Below are 8,290 nucleotides of genomic sequence, written 5' to 3'. Positions count from 1 at the left end.
AAGGTTTACAGTATAGGCTCAGCCTTTCATTGTGTTGCATACAAGGTTTACTGTGTGTCATCCTGTGAGCGTCTGCGCCGCTTGTGTTCCTCTTGTAGGGCACAGCGTCCGCTACGCTAGTAGCGTAGCATTACGGTACTCGGACCGCCTATAGCGTGCTCGATACCCAGCGTAAGCCGTGAGCGAACGTGTCGCTCGTGCGTCTCGACCACGGCCTAGCGTCTGCTACGCTAAGTGCGTACCCTTACGGTACCCCGTACGCCCATTGCGTACTGAGTCTCTTACCAATATATAGTAAATGTTATAAGATAAATATTTAGATTTATCACTGTCACTTAGGAGGCAGATAGAAGGACCCAGAGAGGAGCAGGGCATCATGACACTTATAGTTCCACCACAATTTAAAAACTATTAGGTATATAGAATTGCAGTAGATACCTTACATAAAACCCGTAGACATGTTTGCATGTTTTATTAATAAAAATTTTGTATTCATAAGGCTTCCTGTATGCGATACCTGTCCACCTAAGATAAAGTAGTGTCATATCAGCTGCTTTACCCTCTTATTTTTTAATTTCTGTAACCTGGCTGCCAATTAATGTGTTGCGTTGCTACTGCCAATATGCCCAAAGCTTCCATGACAGTATTTATGAGTATGTAATAGATGCATGGAAGCACATACCTGATGCATAATGTTACAAAATAACAAAACAATAGAAAGTGAGTGCAGTTGCCTCTTCTAAGGCATCTTACTGTGTACACCCCTGCCCAATCATTACCTAAGTACCAACATGGAGTGCAGTATCACTGACAGGGCACTGCAACAACACTGCAATTCAGAATCATGTGGTCTCTCTGTCCCTACACCAGGGATACGACCCACTTTCTTCATCTTGTGGGTGGTGTGATGGGCTGCCAGGCTTATTGCTGATTTGCAATCTGGAGTCACTCTACAATAACATTCTCCATCAAGGAGGAGTGGAAGCCAGCCACCACTTGTTCGGGGTCTGACCAACCCCTTTCTGTATAATAGCAGCAGTAAATTTCTTTTCACAATCACTTGCCACTTCCTATGCTCTGATGTAGAGATAAAGAATAGATGCAGTGAGTTTGTTTTGGAATCTATTCAACTATATCACAACTATTTTTTGTTTAAGTGACAATTTTAGCTTCAAATACATGGCACTGCCATGGGCATTAAGTTCGCCTCTAGGTATGCCAACTTATATATGGGCCTTTTTCAAGGAGCAGTTCATTTGTGCAGGTTCTTTGGGGATGAACTTGGTGCTTTATAGAGATATATAGATGACCTGTTTATTATTTGGTATTGGGACTCTGATTCTATTTCTTGTTTTATGTCACATATTAATTCTAGCTTTTTCTCTTTCGGTCAGGGGTGACAAAATATGTACAAGAACCTGTAGAAATTATTCTAGTTGTCATTATTTAAAATGGAAAAACAATATCCCTAAATGGGCAATATTTATGTCTTAAATGGAATTGCTCAGATGAAGCATGGTTCTTGGAACAGGTAAATGATCTTACTATTGCTCTAAAAGAATAAGGTTATCCTGAAGAAGTCCTTAGTCAAGCGTGTAGGGAAGTAGCTACATAGAATAGGGAGGACATATTAGTTAAGAAGACTCAATTACTGCTGGAAAATAAAGAAACTGAGTCTGTGCTGTTAACATATTTACTAATAGTTGATTTGAAAATCAACCCAACCCTGACCCATTTTCCATTAGAGCCATCAGAAAACGTTCTATTTGATTTAAAATCATGTGGAATTGTCTGAAACCTGAATATGATGGGAAAAAAACATGGGAGAGAAGCATGTGGGGCACTGTAGCTGCATAAATCATGGCACTGAAAGGTACAACAATGATTGAAAAGAAATTGTGGATATGCAAATTAGCACAGGAATGAAGATGTTTGTGGGTAATACAGTGCATGTGACATGTTTTGGCTAAATAGGGATGCTTTTGTATAATTAAGTCAATTGTGAGTCGATTTGTGTATGAATTTACCAGATTTAGAACATCTCCCAGCGATTTTAATATGGAACTCAAAATCGGCTTTTAGTAAATGAGCTATTTGGAATAGAAACACTATAGTTGATTTTGTGGGGATGTTGGTTCCATTCTAAAAAGACCCCAAAATGTACTTTTAGTGAATATACCCCCTGGACAAATGAATGGGACATATGGGTAGGTTGGCTATAATATATAATACACCTTCAATCAGGCACCCATATGAATTACACAGGTTCTGTGCCAAACAGAATGAAGTCTGCATTTCACCTGGTTTTAATGAGCCACACAACCTGTGTAAGTCATATGTGTCACTGAATAAAGGGGTATCATAACAACCCTAACATATTGGGAATGGATAAAGCACAGGATAAGGACAAAATTGATGTACAGGGAACATGAAGCAGTGAGAGGGGAAGGATGGAGAAAAAAAATATTACTTAGATTAGTTGAATATATCCAGAAGAGAAAGGGGAAAGCACTATGAATAACAGGGATCCGGTCAAGACCCCGGCAGTCGAAATACAGATGCCGAAATCACGACACTGTTCGGAATGCCAACACCTGCATCCTGACTAGGATCACAATCCTTCGATCCCGAATAAGTGACTGCTGGACTACCGGAGTGGTAAGTTGCGGGGGGGGGGGGAGGGGGTTAGGGTTAGGCTGCGGGAAGGAAGGGGGGGGGGGGATTAGGTTTAGGCACCCCAGAGAAGGTTAGGCTGCAGGAGGGAGGGTTATGTTTAGACTGCGGAAAGTGTTAGGGGGGCATTGGGGGAAAGTATACTTACTTCTCAACATTGGGATGCCGCTATCTGTATTCTGACTACCAGCATACCTAACCCAACCCAAATAACCCATGCAGCACCAGAAGAGGAGATTATGCATATACTTTAGTATCACTTTGAGTCCTATTGGAGATATAGCGCTATAGAAATAAAATTATTATTATTATTATTATTAATAGTATATAAAGTAACAGAAACTGATCCTGCAGCAAATGGGTTAACCTTGTCATACAGTACTTCCAGCAGCTGCTGTGATGTCACAATAGAAGATTTAACAAGTTATTGTTTAATCAGCTCACGTGGCCAGGGGGAGTGGACTGCAGGATCTCACGTCTTCAAGTAAATGTGACAAAGGAGAAGCAAACAGAGGTTATTTCCCACAGCACTCAGGATACAGAAATCAGTGAGTATGGCTGCAGGATTCTGTGCATTGAGTCGCCATGTCTACTTGTAGATGGTCACTTTGGAAGCAGTTGGGGATGGCTCTGAATATTTAGTATAATAATAATAATATTGATGGATCTCCATCTGTCTCATGTCGGTCTCTTATCTGTCAATCTTGTATGACGGAGAAGTGGAGATGTTGCCCATAGCAACCAATCAACTTCTATATACCATTTGTCAAACACATTCTATAAAATTCCAGGGGGCAAGGGATGGTTGATATGGGGAACGTCTCCTCTCTTTGGAAGGCTTGGTACATTTCCCCAATTGTTCTATATATGCACCATTCTAGTTATGCTGTAGTGAGACAGAGGATCATTGTCACCTGTGAGATCTGAAGTCGCTGCTTCCCTGTAAATCAGTCACTTCGCTGTGTTAGCAGCAAACTGGAATTTTGAAAGATCACATTCCATGGAGGCTATACGGTGACAGATTCACAAGAGCGGAGGTGTGTAGATTGTGTATCGCACTGATGTCTGCTGTACAGTGTCTCCTACATGGGACTAGCACAGCTTGCACAATACAAAAAAGGCGCCGAGCGATTTGTTTGGTGTAGTCTAGTAACTGGGAATGGTGGGTGGGAGGAGCTGACTGGATGTCTCTGCTTTACACTGCTATGAATAGTACACGGCTGACACAAACCGCTGCTGGGGACTCCGTAACAGGACAAAAGGAGATGTACTAGTTTCTAAGAGTGAAAAGTAGTGGTATACATATGTCTATAATTTCTCTGTTGCATCCAAGAAAATGATAGGCAGAATCTAATGGATTGCTATGGGCAATCACCACTTTTAATTTTTAAAAGCTTTAGTAAATCTACCCCAAAGTATGAATATATAGGATCAAAGTCAGTCCCCTGATACAGTGTGATTCCAGACAAAGGGGGTAATTCTGAGTTGATCGCAGGAGGAATTTTGTTAGCAGTTGGGCAAAACCATGGCCCTCATTCCGAGTTGTTCGCTCGCAAGGCGATTTTAGCAGAGTTACACACACTAAGCCGCCGCCTACTGGGAGTGAATCTTAGCTTCTTAAAATTGCGAACGATGTATTCGCAATATTGCGATTACAAACTACTTAGCAGTTTCTGAGTAGCTTCAACCTTACTCGGCATCTGCGATCAGTTCAGTGCTTGTCGTTCCTGGTTTGACGTCACAAACACACCCAGCGTTCGGCCAGACACTCCTCCGTTTCTCCAGCCACTCCCGCGTTTTTTCCGGAAACGGTAGCGTTTTTATCCACACGCCCATAAAACGCCGTGTTTCCGCCCAGTAACACCCATTTCCTGTCAATCACACTACGATCGCCGGAGCGAAGAAAAAGCCGTGAGTAAAAATACTATCTTCATAGCAAAATTACTTGGCGCAGTCGCAGTGCGAACATTGCGCATGCGTACTAAGCAGAAAAACGCTGCGATGCGAAGAAAAATACCGAGCGAACGACTCGGAATGAGGGCCCATGTGCACTGCAGGGGAGGCAGATATAACATGTGCAGAGAGAGTTAGATCTGGGTGGGTTATTTTGTTTCTGTGCAGGGTAAATACTGGCTGCTTTATTTTTACATTGCAAATTAGATTGCAGATTGAACACACCACACCCAAATCTAACTCTCTCTGCACATGTTATATCTTCCTCCCCTGCAGTGTACATGGTTTTGCCCAACTGCTAACAAAAATCCTGCTGCGATCAACTCAGAATTACCCCCAAAGTGCTTCACATTTGTAAACTTATGTTTACAAATTAATTATCTCTCTCTCTTGCACACACACACTGATTGCATCATAAATCTTTTTGTCTCTTCGCCTTCTGTTGCATCATTGTGGACATGACTTCATGTGTATGTGTTTTTTTTATTTTATTTTCTCTTCTTATATAATACTGTACATCTAAAGGTGAACTTATCCTATATACAGAGCCGGATTAAGGGGGGGCCCTGGGGGTAAGTACCCCAGGCCCCCCTTTTTAAAAAGGCCCCCCCGCCGCCAGCACACAGATCAGAACTCTGATCTGCGGCGCTGCGCTCCTCCGGTGGCTCCCTATAGGTTGCCATGGCAACCAAACAGCAGTGGCGCCAGCGCTGCATAGAGGTACAGGACAGCTGAGCGATGGCTTAGCTGTCCAATGGTGTGTAAAGGTGCAGCCTGCGGCTCAGTTATTGGCTGGGCGCACAGGCTGCAGGGAAGAAGAGTGTGTGGCACCATGCCAGCGTGCGTGGAAGAGCAATCTCTCCTGTGTCACAAGCAGCGTGCCAGCTGCAGAGATAAAAAGTAAGCTGGCTGTAAAAAATGTTTTTGTTTATATCATCATGCTGTCATAATGTTGTTTTTTATCATGCTGCTGTTTATACAATTGGATTTTTTGTCTCTCTGTGTTGGCTTTACGTGTGTGTGTGTGTGTGTGTGTGTGTGTGTGTGTGTGTGTGTGTGTGTATATATATGCAGGGCCGGTTCTAGACCTTGTGGCACCCAGGGCGAAAGTTTCCTTTGGCACCCCCCCAATAGGCAAGACAGGTTTAGTGCGCGCCTAGGCACGCGTCAAAAAATAGAGGTGTGGCTTTATAGGGAAGGGGCATGGCCACCTTTATGCCCCCTGTAGCTGTGCCCCCTGTAGCTGTGCCTTTGTAGTTTGCCCCCAGTAGCTGTGCCCCCTGTAGCTTTGCCCCCTGTAGCTGTGCCCCAGTAGTTTTGCCCCTATAGCAGTGCCCTCAGTAGTTGTGCCCCCTGTAGTTTTGCCCCCAGTAGTTTTGCCTCCTGTAGCTGTGCCCCCAGTAGTTTTGCCCCCAGTAGCAGTGCCCTCAGTATTTGTGTCCCCAGTAGTTTTGCCCCCAGTAGCTGTACCCCTGTAGTTTTGCCTTCAGTAGTTTTGCCCTGAGTAGTTGTGCCCAAGTAGTTTTGCCCCCTGTAGCTGTGCCGTCAGTAGTTTTGCCGCCAGTAGCTGTGCCCTCAGTAGTTGTGCCCTAGTAGTTTTGCTCCCTGTAGCTGTATCCCTGTAGTTTTGCCCCCAGTAGCTGTGCCCTCAGTAGTTGTGGCCCCTGTAGCTGTGCCCTGTAGTTTTGACCCCAGTAGCTGTGCTGTCATTAGTTTTGCCCCCAATAGTTGTGCCCCTAGTAGCGGCACTTACAAAAAATAAAACATACTCACCAGCCCCACGCCTGCTTCCCGACAGCTACTGCTGTCCACCATCTCCGGCCGCTGCTCCTCGGATCTATGGGAGAGATTTCATGACGTCTCTCCCATAGCACCGCACACTGCACAGACACTAGAGCTCAATTATGACCTCTAGCGTCTGCAGCCGCTCCCACAATGCCGTGCGGTGCGCGATGACGTCAGGCACACCGCATGGCACCGGTGGGAGGGTCATGCAGTATATATAAAATTTGCCTGCCTCATTGTTAGGCGCCCCGCTGTTTGAAGTGCCCCGGGACAGGGCCGGATTAAGCCTTGGGGGTGCCCGGGGCACTTAAGACAGGGGGGCCCCGATGGAAGGTGGGTGGTGTATATTAAATTCTGCATACCTCCCAAAATGTCCTATTCCAGGAAAGACAAAATGCTCTCTACCTGGACTTCCCACTTATAGTATGATTGGCGTCACCTGTGTTGAACTATTTAATTGATAAGAAATGTGTTTCAACACAGGTGATTGCAATCATAAATTAAGAAGGAAGTCCCTCCTGGAATGGGTCATGTTGGGATGTTTGGATTGTGGATATTAAATTTAAACCAATGGTGTATATTAGATTAGAACTAATAGTTTAATAATGCCTGGGTACTGGTTAAAGCTCCACCTAATTGAAAGACAACTATTTTATAAACTTTTCTTGTAGTGGAACAAAGACAACTTAACTTTAAAATACAGAAAGAAAAATATTTTTTTTTATCTTGTCACATGCAAGAATAGAAGCAGCCTGTGTGCTACTTACACACTGGGACAGGACTCATGAGGACTCTCTGTGTGTGGCTCTATCTCTAGACCCAAATGGCTTATTTGCATAACAGTTTACACAGGACTCAGACACACAGGCAGGGAGGAGGAGAAGCTGGGATCCCTGGGTCACTTAGAGCTCTCACCACCCTTCTATCTCTCCTCTTGTCAGAAAGCTCTGTCGGTAGCTCATGAAACATGACACTCCTGTGTCTCTGCCTGCACTGCATACTGTCCTGCTCGCATTCTGACTGCTGGTTCTGCTGCTGCTTAAGAGGGAAATCTAGTGATGTCAGTGTGCTCTGGCCTGGGGGCCCCCTGACAAAGGGGGGCCCGGGGTACAGTATAAACTGCATCCCCCCCTTAATCTGGCTATGCCCCGGGACCCTCATAGCCTTAACCCGACTCTGCCTATATAGTAAAAGGCTAAGGGGCATACTCATTATCCTTACTTTGTCACAATTCCTACACTCCCCATACTATAGTATGCCGATGTAGAGATTGGGACAGTCATCAAACTCCAAAACAGCTTTTTTTCTGAGTTTGAAAGTGAAATCACCCTGTAATGGCATTCAGTTTCCCAATGCTGCAGAGGGGATCATTCCCAGATGGGTCCTCTTACCTGAAGCAGCCCCCCTGGCTCCCGAGCAGTCCTCCTGTAAGCCGTGGTCATGGAAGAAGTCACTGCAGCAGCGGCAGAAGACACTGGCATCTGTAGCAGGGCTACATGTGTAATATGGGGGTGGGGTGGGCGCACAGGGTCTGCCAGCGTCTGCAGCAGAGAGGCAGCGGGGGAGCAATCACTGTGGTGAGGCTGCAAGGAGGAAGTGCTGGAAAATGGGGGGAGGATGCGGGGACACTGAGGATAGGCTGCGGGAGGGGGGGAGAAACTGGCGAGAGAGAGCACTGGACAATAGGGGGAGGATGCGGAGAGATGAAGCAGACATGGGGGGTGAAAATATGGGAAGGAAGAGTAGGCTCGGATAATGGGGAAAAGTATCCTTTCCGAAAAACTGTCTTTTCAAAAAGAGCAGTTTTTCAAAAGTGATAATTTTATGATGGGGCAATGATGAATTAAGAATAAATTGTGACTGAATACAATGAGAATTG

General features: G+C 45.0%; 1 protein-coding gene across 1 annotated transcript in view; it reads left to right on the top strand.

Annotated features, from left to right (window-relative positions):
- Positions 1–3,089: 3,089 nt before the first annotated feature.
- The window catches only part of LOC134910615 (uncharacterized protein DDB_G0273453/DDB_G0273565-like), a 139,689-nt gene continuing 134,488 nt past the window's right edge, over positions 3,090–8,290 (top strand). The window contains exon 1 of the mRNA XM_063918869.1: positions 3,090–3,221. The gene's annotated coding sequence lies outside the window, so the exon portion shown is untranslated. The remainder of the gene's footprint in view (positions 3,222–8,290) is intronic.

Source organism: Pseudophryne corroboree, chromosome 4, assembly GCF_028390025.1.
Source record: "Pseudophryne corroboree isolate aPseCor3 chromosome 4, aPseCor3.hap2, whole genome shotgun sequence".
NCBI lineage: Eukaryota > Metazoa > Chordata > Amphibia > Anura > Myobatrachidae > Pseudophryne > Pseudophryne corroboree.
Note: the sequence above shows the minus strand (reverse complement) of the source record. Positions and strands in the feature narration are given on the sequence as shown.